General features: G+C 41.6%; 1 long non-coding RNA gene across 1 annotated transcript in view; it reads left to right on the top strand.

Annotated features, from left to right (window-relative positions):
- LOC306938451 overlaps positions 1-12,430 on the top strand; it is a 55,944-nt gene that overhangs the window by 38,166 nt on the left and 5,348 nt on the right. The gene's annotated exons all lie outside the window — the stretch shown is intronic.

Below are 12,430 nucleotides of genomic sequence, written 5' to 3'. Positions count from 1 at the left end.
TCAGTTTTAAGATCAGTTATTAACATTGAGTATCATTGTGTGCTACAGTACATCACATTATCAATGTGTAGAGTCTAGACTATATAATGTCAGCCTGTTTGCAATAGCTCAACCTGCAGTGCCACAGGTTAAACAAACACGTCTGACCCCGATCTAAACATGGGTCATCGACAACTCTTTTACACCAACACTCAATGCGTGTATAACCCCTGTCGAGAGATGTAGCCTGATATTAGCCTGAATACAGAGATATCCTATCCTAGCATTTACATGATTGTTCAACGTAAGCCCCTTTCCTACTGAACAAAAACAGCTTGTGAACATCTGACTTATCTTTAGCTGGAAAGGTTATTGCACATAGGCAATGTCACATAGGCAATGTCACATAGGCAATGTCACACAGGCATATGACAAATGTCACAGGTATTTATCAGTTCCAGTTCCGATCAACGGTAATGAAAACATGACATACACATTATTCTATAGTCCGATGCTACAGTATGATGTGTGTTGAACTTCTGTGTATATATATGCACTTAAATATACAGGAACATAATAGTAGTAACAGATATACTATAGTAACAGATATAAAAGGCTGTACCGTTTTCAATGGCTTCCATGCTACTTTCTACTGTTTGTTTCCCAATCATTCAGACAAGCGAATTACAAGCTACGTCAAATGGAATAATCACATGCTTGAACATTGATTGATGATTCCTTCCATGCTTTGTGAGAGACCACTGGTTCTCAAAGTGGGGTTCAGAGACGGAAGATTTGTTTTTGGCTTTTCTGCCTTTATTGATAGACACAAGTGAAGATTGATAGGAAAGAGGGAGAGAGAGATGGGGCAGACATGCAGCAAAGGTCGTCATGAACGTGACTCGAACACGCGACACGCTGTCAGGCCAGACTATATAAGGCATACGCCTGGAAAACTAGGCCAGCGCGCGCCCCCCTCTTGTCTCCTTGAGCGGGTTCCAAATGGACCCTTACAGGTCTGTAAGTTCCGGGTTCCAAATGGACTTTTACAGGTCTGTAAGTTCCGGGTTCCAAATGGACCCTTACAGGTCTATAAGTTCCGGGTTCAAAATGGACCCTTACAGGTCCCCGAACCCATGGTTCCTTGAAAATAACATGTTTGAGAACCACTGCCATAGACAGAATGTAGTGTCACCATCGATAGACAGTCCATTAGTAGACACACCTTATCATTAACACCCATCCATAGCAAAAAGTAGCATCTGTTTGTTTGGTAGTTTCTGTTGTTTCATCCAGCTGTCTTCATGCACTGCCCTGCTGCTCAGGTGACTCTGGGATAATTACATAGATTTACATTGTCTTACAGGAAATTGGAGGACTTATAGCACAGGTGCGATGTTTAAAGGCCCCTCATTACCCTGATCAGCCACTCAACCACTGATTTCTACGGAGTCTCTCGCCAATTAGCTCCCCTGTCTGCCGTTACCGGAGAACAATGTCTGCACGTCATCATGCAGCCACCGAGTGAGGTGTTTGCAATGCACTCATGAATGACGCCACTGGAATACGTTCGTTCCATTTTTACAGTGTATGACTTTTACGTTTCACTGTTTTACCTCTACAGACGGAACCCGCAAGACGCGTATAGTTTGGAGATTTGAGCATAATTGTTCTCATGAAGGATTGGTATAAGGGAATCGCCGAGGGACCGAGGTGCACACAAGCAGTCTAGCAACCACAGCCTTGCTCCAACTTGCCGCCTTCCAGCAGCAGCAGGTAATTGGCCCTCAGAGGATTTAGTGAGGGGTGTGTGGCGTGTGTATGTCACCACCGTACCCCGTAATCCCCAGTGGGGCAGTTACCATAGGGACGGGAGGGGAAGGGGAGCAAGCCACACCAATTATTATTGCATCTTATTCCACAACACACCTGTTTGGCTGGCCCGCTGGTTGAGTCCCACTTACTATTGTTTTAGTCTGATGTCGGTGCAAGCAATGGGAAAGCCCTTCCTCACCATATAGGAATAGTGCAGAGTAATGCATAATGTGATAGCACACACCTAAAGAGTCTCTATACACTAGTGTTTATATCAGAATCAGAATCAAATGTACGGTCACATCACAGGTTTATGGGTTTTAGAAGTGGGTGCGGGTGAAAATCGCTTTCCCCTGCACCCTCCATTTGTAGTTTTCATGACAATGGAGGAGGATAGAGATCAAGGAGAAAAACACAGGATAGAAACAAGTCAAATAATCGAAAGATATACTGTATAACATGCACACGCCATACATACAGTACAGGTAGAAACATGTATACCGGTATATACATGAGGTTAGGAAATGGCATCATCCACATTTTTCGACCGCGGTCGAGATCATGGATTTCACAATTCCACGCCAGACTTCCCAGTCCGTCATTGCCATCCCCAGTTCCTGCTTACTGATGCATGTGTAGCTATAGCGATGACATCAGGGAACGACAGTTTTCTACCTCTGGGCTGCTTTGAGGCAGGATTCCAGAGAAGAAGGGAAGATATAACCTCATGATCAGCTCATGGCCAGCAAACTGTGTTCTTCTGGATCGGACGAGGAAACACAGGGAAGGTTGCCGTATATTAGAGAAGTCGATGGGTGGCTCTTCCAAGAGAGATTTTGCGCTCTCATTAGAAGGCGGACGTAAGTGCCATCCAGAAATGTACATACTGTGCAGCAATAAGGTGAGGTTACCAGTAGCCACAGGTGCAACTAGAAAAAGTGCCCTTCTGGGCACAGGTCTCCACCAGGAGGATAGGACTGTGTGAGATGTTTGGCAAAATGTTTAGGAGTAATATAAACATGTTTGCCTTTGATGGCAATTGGATGATTTGAGGCATTTTGTTCCAAAAATGTGTTTTGCAAAAATCAACCTGTTGGTGGCGCTATAACAGGCCAATGTGAAAAGGGTGGGATATATTCCTCAGCCTAGTAAGAAATGTGTGAAAGATTTCACGTAAATTGCATGCTGTGTTCATGATTTGAGGCTTTTGTTCAAAACGGGGCAATCTTGCAAACTGTGAAAGCCAATTATAGCCAATTAGGATGGAATATGAAATATCGGACAGATCCGACTTGAGCACATGACCATAGAGATACTGTGTAACGATTTGTGAGATTTTTGGACAGAATCTGGAGGAGTAATATCCAAAAATGTGTTTTACAAAAGTCGGCCTCCTGGTGGCGCTATAACAGGCCGTTCTGGAAAATGCGGGGCAGAGGTTCATCGTTGGCATCCAGGGAGTGTGTGTGCAAAGTTTGGCATCGACCGGGTTAACGGTGCCGGAGATTAGCTGGTAACGGACGGACGGAAGGACACACACACGGACGGACACACACACGGACGGACACACACACACACACGGACGGAGTGCAAAACATACTCTCTCCCCATGCCTTCGGCCTGGTGGAGACAAAAATACATCAGGTGCAGTTCACTAGAGCAATAACAGATACCGGTATGCAGTTATAGTATTCGTGCAGCAAGGAAAGGTAAATCCATATTAGGTCAATCCGCATGGAATGGTCCACATAAGATTAATCCACGTACGGTAAAGCCACATAACGTAAATCCACTCACCATACATCCACGTATGGTACATTTATGTAAGGTAAATCCACACATCAATTCACGTAATGAAAGTAGTGTAGGAATATGACGTTGCACATTGTGTTGGGCAATCACTCATATAATGTTGACATTAGCATTTGGATTCAAACCCAGGTCTCCTGCTTGATAGGAGTCGAGTACAGTCAGGTAGTAGAACTAATATTCAAAATGCCAAATATATAAGGTCAGGTCTCGCTGTCTGCACTCAAACAATCTACTGTATAACAACCTTTCAATATTTATCTACAGTGAATAAATGAGGAATATATAATCAGTGGTGAAACATTTACTGTATTTAGCCTAATACACTGTACCATCTATCACCATCCTTTTCAGATGTCATATGCAGTGGTGGAAAAATTCTTTACTTAAGTAAAAGTATCAATACTGAAATCTAGCAGAATGTCCCATTTCACGTTTTCAAATGTATCATTATTTTTTTGACTAGCAAAAATTGTTACAAGGTCCACAATGCATTGCGGTGCGACGCATTGTGAGCTTGTAGATCAGCTAATTTCAAATGGCTGAAATATATATATAATGGGGCTGAAGTGGTTAATGTATGTTTTGTAATAATAATCCAAATCTACAAAGTAACTAGTAGGCCTAACTCAAGTTTTCAAATAAATGTAGTGAAGTCAAAGTGCCTGTGAGATGTAGTAGAGTAGAAATAAAAGTAAGCCACTGGATATTTGAAACTACTCGACGCACAAATACTGGCCGTATCCCACTAGACATAAAATGTGTGGCGGACATATATAGCCTACATACAGTATGCACTGTAGTGTCAGCTAGCTACATACACCGTGAGAGAATGGATACATTTAAAATGTGGACAGTCAATCTACGGCGATATATAATCTATCCATGGAATATTGAGTGTCCATTAACAGCCACTGGTAGTGGGAAGTACAATTTAATACATGATAAAGATGATCGCAAAGATTAAAACACTTGCCTCCACACACACATATACACACACCCACACAACTGCAGACAGACTCACGCACGAATGCATTCACAAATGCACACACACACACGCACACACACAAAGAGAGAGAGGGACACGCACTATGCCATTGGTGTGGTTCTCATTGCCTAATCAATCACCTTGGTGGAGGGCTTGCCCTGTGTCAAGTTTCAGCAGTGAGGGGTGAGAGGCAGCCATGCCTGAGACGTTGGGAGTTTGTTTAGAAAATGAGTTTGAATGTCGACCTCAAGGTCACCAGTCATTGTGCGCCGCACTAAATAGCATGTGCGCCTCGCTGCCTTGGGGCCAAATCTGGCATTGTCTACTAGCATGAAATGGTTTGTGTGCTCAGTCAACTGCATTATGAGCGGCTATGATAGCGCAACACACATCTCCAAACACACCTGCCCGTTCCTTCCAAAAGATTCTCTGTTTGGTCCCAGGTAATTAGCTAGCTGTGTGATGTGTTTACTAAGGCATTACGATGAGGAAAATGACAATAGATTCAATAAGTTCAATAGCATCAGAAGCACTGGGTGTATACCTCAGTCTATGTTTGTGTTATGAGCTCACCTGAGGGAAAGGAAAAGTGTGTCTGTCTCTAACAAAAGCCTTGTTATGTGGGTCATTCCAGGCCTTTTACTTGTCACATGAGCAAGTATGAGATGTTTCATTACTTTGACTAGAAAAGATACATGGATTAGTCAAAGAGGCAACACTTCACCCACACAACTGACCGTCTAAAACCACCTTATTCTGGGCGGGAACCCCTTTTGGTGTTTTAAGCATTATGTTATGCTTTAGCTATTGAAAAATAGCAGATCTACAAGCTCATAGCGCGGCACCTAGTGCTACGAGCTTGCAGATCTGCTATTTTTGAAAAATACTGAAAATGTGGCGCAAACCTTTGAATATATATTCTTTCAGTGCGAACGTTTTCAACTCAAATCTTTGCTCCTGGGGGGGGGGGTCTAATCAGGTCTAACCGTCTAAATGGGTTAATGTTTGGGCACAGTGAAAATAAGATATTTTGTGTTGGTTTCCCCTTAAAACCACATGAGCCCTAGCGCCCCTAGTCTGCAGGGCATAACAGGCGACGGACATTTGGCGAAAAAAGCAGATCTACAGGCTTACAATGTATATTGTGACTTGTTGCGTAGGGGTGCCCAAAAGGTAGAAGGCTGTACAGGTAGATCACAGGACATGTCCCTAAAGAATATTTAATTTAAATAATAAATATATAAAAAACTATTTTTGGAATCTGCCACTTGAGTTAAAGGTGACTTGATTGATTGACAAAAGGGGCCTGTAAGCTCAAACTCACAATGCAATATTTTGTTTTCAACAGTGTTGCTGTGCACAAATGTCTGTAGCATTACAAATTAAATACAAAAAAACCCTAACTATTAGATTTCTCCCCCTCTATTTCCCATTCCAAGTGCATTTGTCCTATATGTAATGCCAGTGCCGCTATTCTAAAGCCCCCTCAGGTACATATTTAAACTATTTTCACTTTTTCAGCAACGGTGGGTAGATCTTGTTGAGCTGATCATTTTGAAAGTAGCTCTCACGTCATAAAAGTGTGGGCACCCCGGACATTCTTACACCAAAGTATATCTAGGGTTTAAGTGGTTAAAGTAATTTACACAATTGTATGTACAGTGGCTTAAGGTTTAAGATATCCTGCCTGGACATAAATGAATAGTTAAATGTTATAGTACACAATAGTCTAAGTTAGACATAGTTCCCATTGGCCAGAATGTACACATTTGCACAATAAAGATTATTTCATTCAATTGATACAATTGATAGACTGTCTATCTATAAAAAAGCAACCCCCATCACATACTGTACACACGCGCGCACACACACACATACACACACACACACACAAATATAACTTCAATTTCAAGACAGTACATGAAGGCAACATCAATCAGATTAGAACAAAAGCTAGAAGAAGAGCAAAGCAAAGCACTCCGTTTTATCTCCCAGATTAAGTGAACGTTCAAAATATGGGCCTCGGAAGACATCATAGCTTTCCACGTTTTCAAGCTTCTGTTCATAATATCTCACATATATATAACATTCAAATGTGCGTTAACCCATTTTGGGCGGGAACCCCTTTTGGTGTTAGCATTATGTAGCGCTTTAGCTATTTAAAAATAGCAGATCTACAAGCTCATAGCGCGCCACCGAGTGGCGCGCTACGAGCTTGTAGGTCTGCTATTTTTGAAAAATCGAAGAACGACTGACTTTTTCAAACAGACATTTTTAGAATCTGATCTCAGGTCAAAATGCGTTAAGCTACAGAGCCACCAGCAAATCCATCTCAGCCGGTGTGTCAGACATGAATAAGCACTGATCTCTCCCAGAGAGCCCGTATCATGGAGCCCTGGGCTGCTTGTCCCTGCGTGCAGGGGAACAGCAGATCTGGCTAATGATGCAACATGTGTTTGTGATGTGGAGAGGCGTCCTCCAGAGAGGCAGTCAGGTGAAGACACAGCCAGGGCCCTGCCCACTGGGACCCGTTGCCACGCTGGGGACACGCCACACATCGACCCGTGGCCCGCCATGCCCATTACTTACACATGCATTGTGTTTGAGAAGGTGCGATCGAGGCACCTTCTATATAACGCAAGGTGAATGAGAGATCGCCTCAAATTGTACACGTTTAAAAGAGGAAAATGTTAACATCATTTGCACAGGTATGCTTTTTGTGACATTCAGTTGATACAATTGATTATAGAATTATGTCCTAGCTGGGATGGATGGGTGGGTCTGTTTTTATTCTTTTACACTTTGTATATACATGTATCCTGCTTTTTTGAGGGGCGCTCCTATATACAGCTTTTGACCCCACACGTCTCAATATTTGCCATTGGCAATGAAAGGAGAAATTAGGTCAAATGTCCGCCAAATCTGACGTAAATTTGTGGCAACAGGCAACAGGCATTCTGATTGGCCAGTATGAGATGATGCATGATGATGTACGATGATAAGAGCGCCCCTCACTTCACACGGGTGTGATTTTTATTATTCATTCATAATGCCAGACTGCATAATTGTACTGTTTTTATTATGAACTAGACTGGTACTCAGCTGTAGTGCACAGAGTTGGTAACGATGGAAGTTGGAGATCCATGCCCCACCCGGCTATGCAATACCTGTTGTACCCGTGTCAGAGTAACCGTTCCACCCTTCTGTCTGTGTCCCTTTTATGCCCATATATGGAGATTTCTGTATCTGTCTTTCTGTGTCCCTTTATTCCTATATATGGAGTTCTGTGTCAGGCATGCCCAAATATGGAGTGTTGTGATGTCCGAACAGGCCAGCTCCATATATGGACCCTGCATGGCAGGGGCCCTGTCCAGAGCCCGGGCAGAGAGGCCTTTTGTGGCGGTTCTGGACAACCGTGGGTCCGACCGACTCGACACCGGGCACTGCACTCCCTGCGGGGATGTGGAATAGTAGGTCTACAAGCTAACAATGCGTCGCGTCGCAACGCATTGTTAGCTTGTAGATCAGCTATTTTCAAATGGTCGAAATGTATATAGGGCTGAAGTGGTTACTGTATTGGTTACTGTATGTAATAATAATGTAACTAAAGTTTTCAAATAAATGTAGTGGAGTAAAAGTACAATATTTGCCTCTGAAATGTAGAGGGGTAGAAGTAAATTAAGTACTGTAAATTGGAAATGCTCAAGTAAATGTTACTTTCTACCACTGAGTATCGTATGAGTGAAACAGAAAAGCAACTGACTCCATCTCTCTGTGTTCCTTCGCCACATTTTTCCAAGTGATCTTCATTGGTACTTTTTATTTGTGGCCTTGTTGTACATATCTGACATTTCTCCCGCTGACAGACAGTAGAGTTCAGCGCCGACATTGAAAACAAGCTTAGATTCTAGTCGGGTTTCTTTGTCTGCAATTTACAAGACAGCAGTGTTAAAGGTTCCAATTAACTAATTTAGGCCTGACCTCAACATTTTTAAAAAAAATCTTAAAAATCCTCCAGTTTTCTGAAATAAATATTTTCCCGATTTTTCAAAAATAGCAGACCTACAAGCTCGTAGCGCGCCACTCGGTGGCGCGCTATGAGCTTGTAGATCTGCTATTTTTCAATAGCTAAATTATAACATAATGTTTAAAACACCAAAAGGGGTTCCCGCCCAAAATGTGTTAAATGAGATTTGTAGCTCTTGGTAATTTACAATCCTTGGTAATCCCGATAGCCACGGCCAAAATATACATCTGACCTCAGCAGTGGTGTGGGCAGGGAGATACCCAGACACCCTGGCTTCGCCCCCTCAAAGGCCCAGTCATGACACGCCATAACTCACTCCATAATCACCTCATTTATCTCATAAAGGATATGAGGGTGAACCAGAGATTGAACCAGAACTAAATCTTTGGACGTGAGGCAGCGCCACGCCCCTTCACTGGAACAGCACTTCATGAAGAATGGAAACAGAAACCACTTGGTTTCCTGGACATCTTACTGTAGCTACTGGCCTGTCACGATTACCAATTTAAGTTGATGATTAATTGTCACACAATTCATTGTGATTAAGGATTTCATTGTGTTTTTGGCATTGAACATTGGAACATATGAATAAAGATTACATTTAGTTTGCCTCGTAATAAAATAAATGCACAGGGTAAATATGACAAATAACTGAAATATGCAAAGAAATTACTGACATTCATTATTTTGAAACTTAAAAAAAGGTTTAAAAAAATAGCTGAAATAGCTGATCTACAAGCTTACAATGCATCACGAAGTGACGCGTTGTAAGCTTGTAGATCTGCTATTTCAGCTTGTTTAATGTATGAAAATGTTTCAACATGGAAACGATTATGACTATTATGACAAAATAATTGCCATTAACTCAAATAATTGCGATTAGAGTAGACAATTATGTAATAATTTATTTGTGACAGGCCTAACTGTGGCAGGAAATGGTTATTAAAAAAAGTTAATAACCGGTGCTATAGCGCTGTATCTGGTTGTATATTATGCTATTAAGTGATAAGATTAGATAAAGATAAACTCATAGCAGCAACAGCAGTGAGAGTGAAACACAGGATAGGTTTAGGTAGAGAGATAAAAATAGAGATAAAATAGAATAGTCTGAAGGTTGTCTGACTGAGTTAACGTGGATATTCTGTCAATAAATATACAGTAAAGTAAATGTACACTATCAGTAGTGAATCTGCCGTCAATGGATATATGAATGGATTGATTATGCACAGACTATCCAAAGTGAATGTGAGACTGAATACAATATATATGTCAACCAGCCTTTAGCAGTGAGTATCTGAATAATGTACAGCCTATCAACAGTGAATATGAATATAATGAATATATTTGTTATCAACAAGGAATACATCTTCGCTGTCAGGCAGGCGGAAACCTTGTATGTCCAAAAATAACCTGTCTTCAAATGGATCCAATGTAGTTATTACTTTACAATGGTTACCGTACATGATTCTTAAACCCACAGACAGATAACTATGGTACGTTCACTTTCTAAATAAAAAAATTAAATAGTACATCTCCTACATGAGCTTGTAGATTGGCTTTTCTTTCCACTTTAGCATGACACTCTTGTACGATGAAGTAGAGCACTAATTTATTAAAAAACTATACGTTTAAATGTGGTTTAAATAAGGTGCATGCCTGTAAACTAAAGTGAGTAATCCCAGAGAACAGAACAAACCCGATACGCGGAACATTGCATATAATTCCAAAATAGGGATTCATTCTTAAATGATCAATATTTTCTTTTTATAATTGATTAAATCGATTAGTTTGATTAATTGTTGCACCTCTAATTATAATACAAGTAGAATAGAAATGGGAATAAAAATAGCTAAATGGCAATTGATGGCAATAAAAAATAAGATGGCATCTTTACAGACCGTATATCTGATCTACATTTACCATAGGAATTGCCTAGATTTACAGTCCAAGCAGAGAATATTTAGATGAACTAGGGAATTTATACATTTAAAGGGTAATTCTATGGAATATACCATTGCATGTGCTTCTTGTGTTGCAACAACATTCTTACAAATATTCAGTTATTGCCGCTTTTACACTGCCCAATGCGTCACTATAGAGGACTACGCTACAAAAGCTAAAACAATTTACACTTTAGGCATTTAGCAGACGCTCCTAATGAAGAGTGATTTACAGTAAGCAACGAAAACACGAGGTAATACATCAAATGCATAGAAATAGTAATCTTCTAGGATCATATATGATTTTGATTGATTGATTGATTCTTTATTTAAGTGTCATGCTTCCGAAGAAGCCCAGCCCATATGGACTTACAGGACACTTTTTACAGTTTACATGAACAATTACAATAAACCGACATGACGGTTTGCAAACAATGATCAATTGAATACCAAACTGACACTCCAGATCCTTACGAGGCAGATTACATAATATATAACATAAAATAAAATACACCATTAGGCCTGTGACAGGAGACACATGTACCTACTTGAAGAGCTGGGATTGTCTTCTACTCCAGGCTCTAGAAACAAACTGGGCTGTCCTAAATACTTCATAATTAAATAACCAGTCTAACTTCTGTCCATCATCTTCCCAGAATATATCAGGATTTCTTTGTTGCATTACCTCAAACAGTGGAACCCTCAAATCATCATACAGGGTACAATAAAACATAAAATGAAATTCATTTTCCACATCATTTAGGTCACATACAATGCATAATCTATTCTCTTCTGGGACCGCTGAAAACCGCCCTACCTCAATAGCCAGAGGCAGGATACCAGTTCTCAGCTGGGCACACAATGACCGCTGGTTTCTGGTCAGAAAGGATTTGACATACAGTTCAGTACCAAAACACTGCTTCATCTGGACATATGATCTAAGTTTTGGTTTAGACCATATGTCATATAAGGTAAACCAAGAACCTATATAATCGGTCTAAACCGTATAATATCAAAACATCTAGAATCTGTACATTGAAACTATACATAGTATAGGGCGCCATCCGGGGCCCTATCTTGCGTAAAGTCATAATGTAATGCATTTTATACCTGTTCTTTGCGGTGCATGTGTATTGTGAATGATACCGTAGGCCAGGGGTTCTCAACCTTTTTGGCCGGTGACCCCCGGAATTGCTTTGGCCATGTCTCGCGGCCAAATCGTGGCCATATAATCTGAACACCCCCCCCCACCCACCCCCCCACCCACAGGTTGAGAACCCCAGCTGTAGGCAATGCATGATGTGTGATCCCTTGAGACGAAAGAGGCACAGGATTCATGCTCATCATTAGATAAGCCACAACACCATGAGGATGGAATGACCTCGTGGACTGAATGCAGTCACACCGACTGGTCTCTGGCTGCAAGTAAATGACCTCGTGGACTGAATGCAGTCACACCGACTGGTCTCTGGCTGCAAGTAAATGACCTCGTGGACTGAATGCAGTCACACCGACTGGTCTCTGGCTGCAAGTAAATGACCTCGTGGACTGAATGCAGTTACACCGACTGGTCTCTGGCTGCAAGTAAATGACCTCGTGGACTGAATGCAGTCACACCGACTGGTCTCTGGCTGCAAGTAAATTACCTCGTGGACTGAATGCAGTCACACCGACTGGTCTCTGGCTGCAAGTAAATTACCTCGTGGACTGAATGCAGTCACACCGACCGGTCTCTGGCTGCAAGTCAATGATCAGCAGATTTCATTCAATGTTATGAATCAGGAAGGAAATGAGGATCAAAGTCCATGGGCCCAAACATCAGCTGACCATCCCCTTTTCTCTTGCTTTCTGCCACTCTCTCTCTCTCTCTCT

This window comes from Electrona antarctica (assembly GCF_951216825.1).
Source record: "Electrona antarctica genome assembly, chromosome: 2".
Classification (NCBI taxonomy): Eukaryota; Metazoa; Chordata; class Actinopteri; order Myctophiformes; family Myctophidae; genus Electrona; species Electrona antarctica.
The sequence above is the reverse complement of the archived record's forward strand: the minus strand, read 5'-3'. Positions and strand labels throughout refer to the sequence as shown.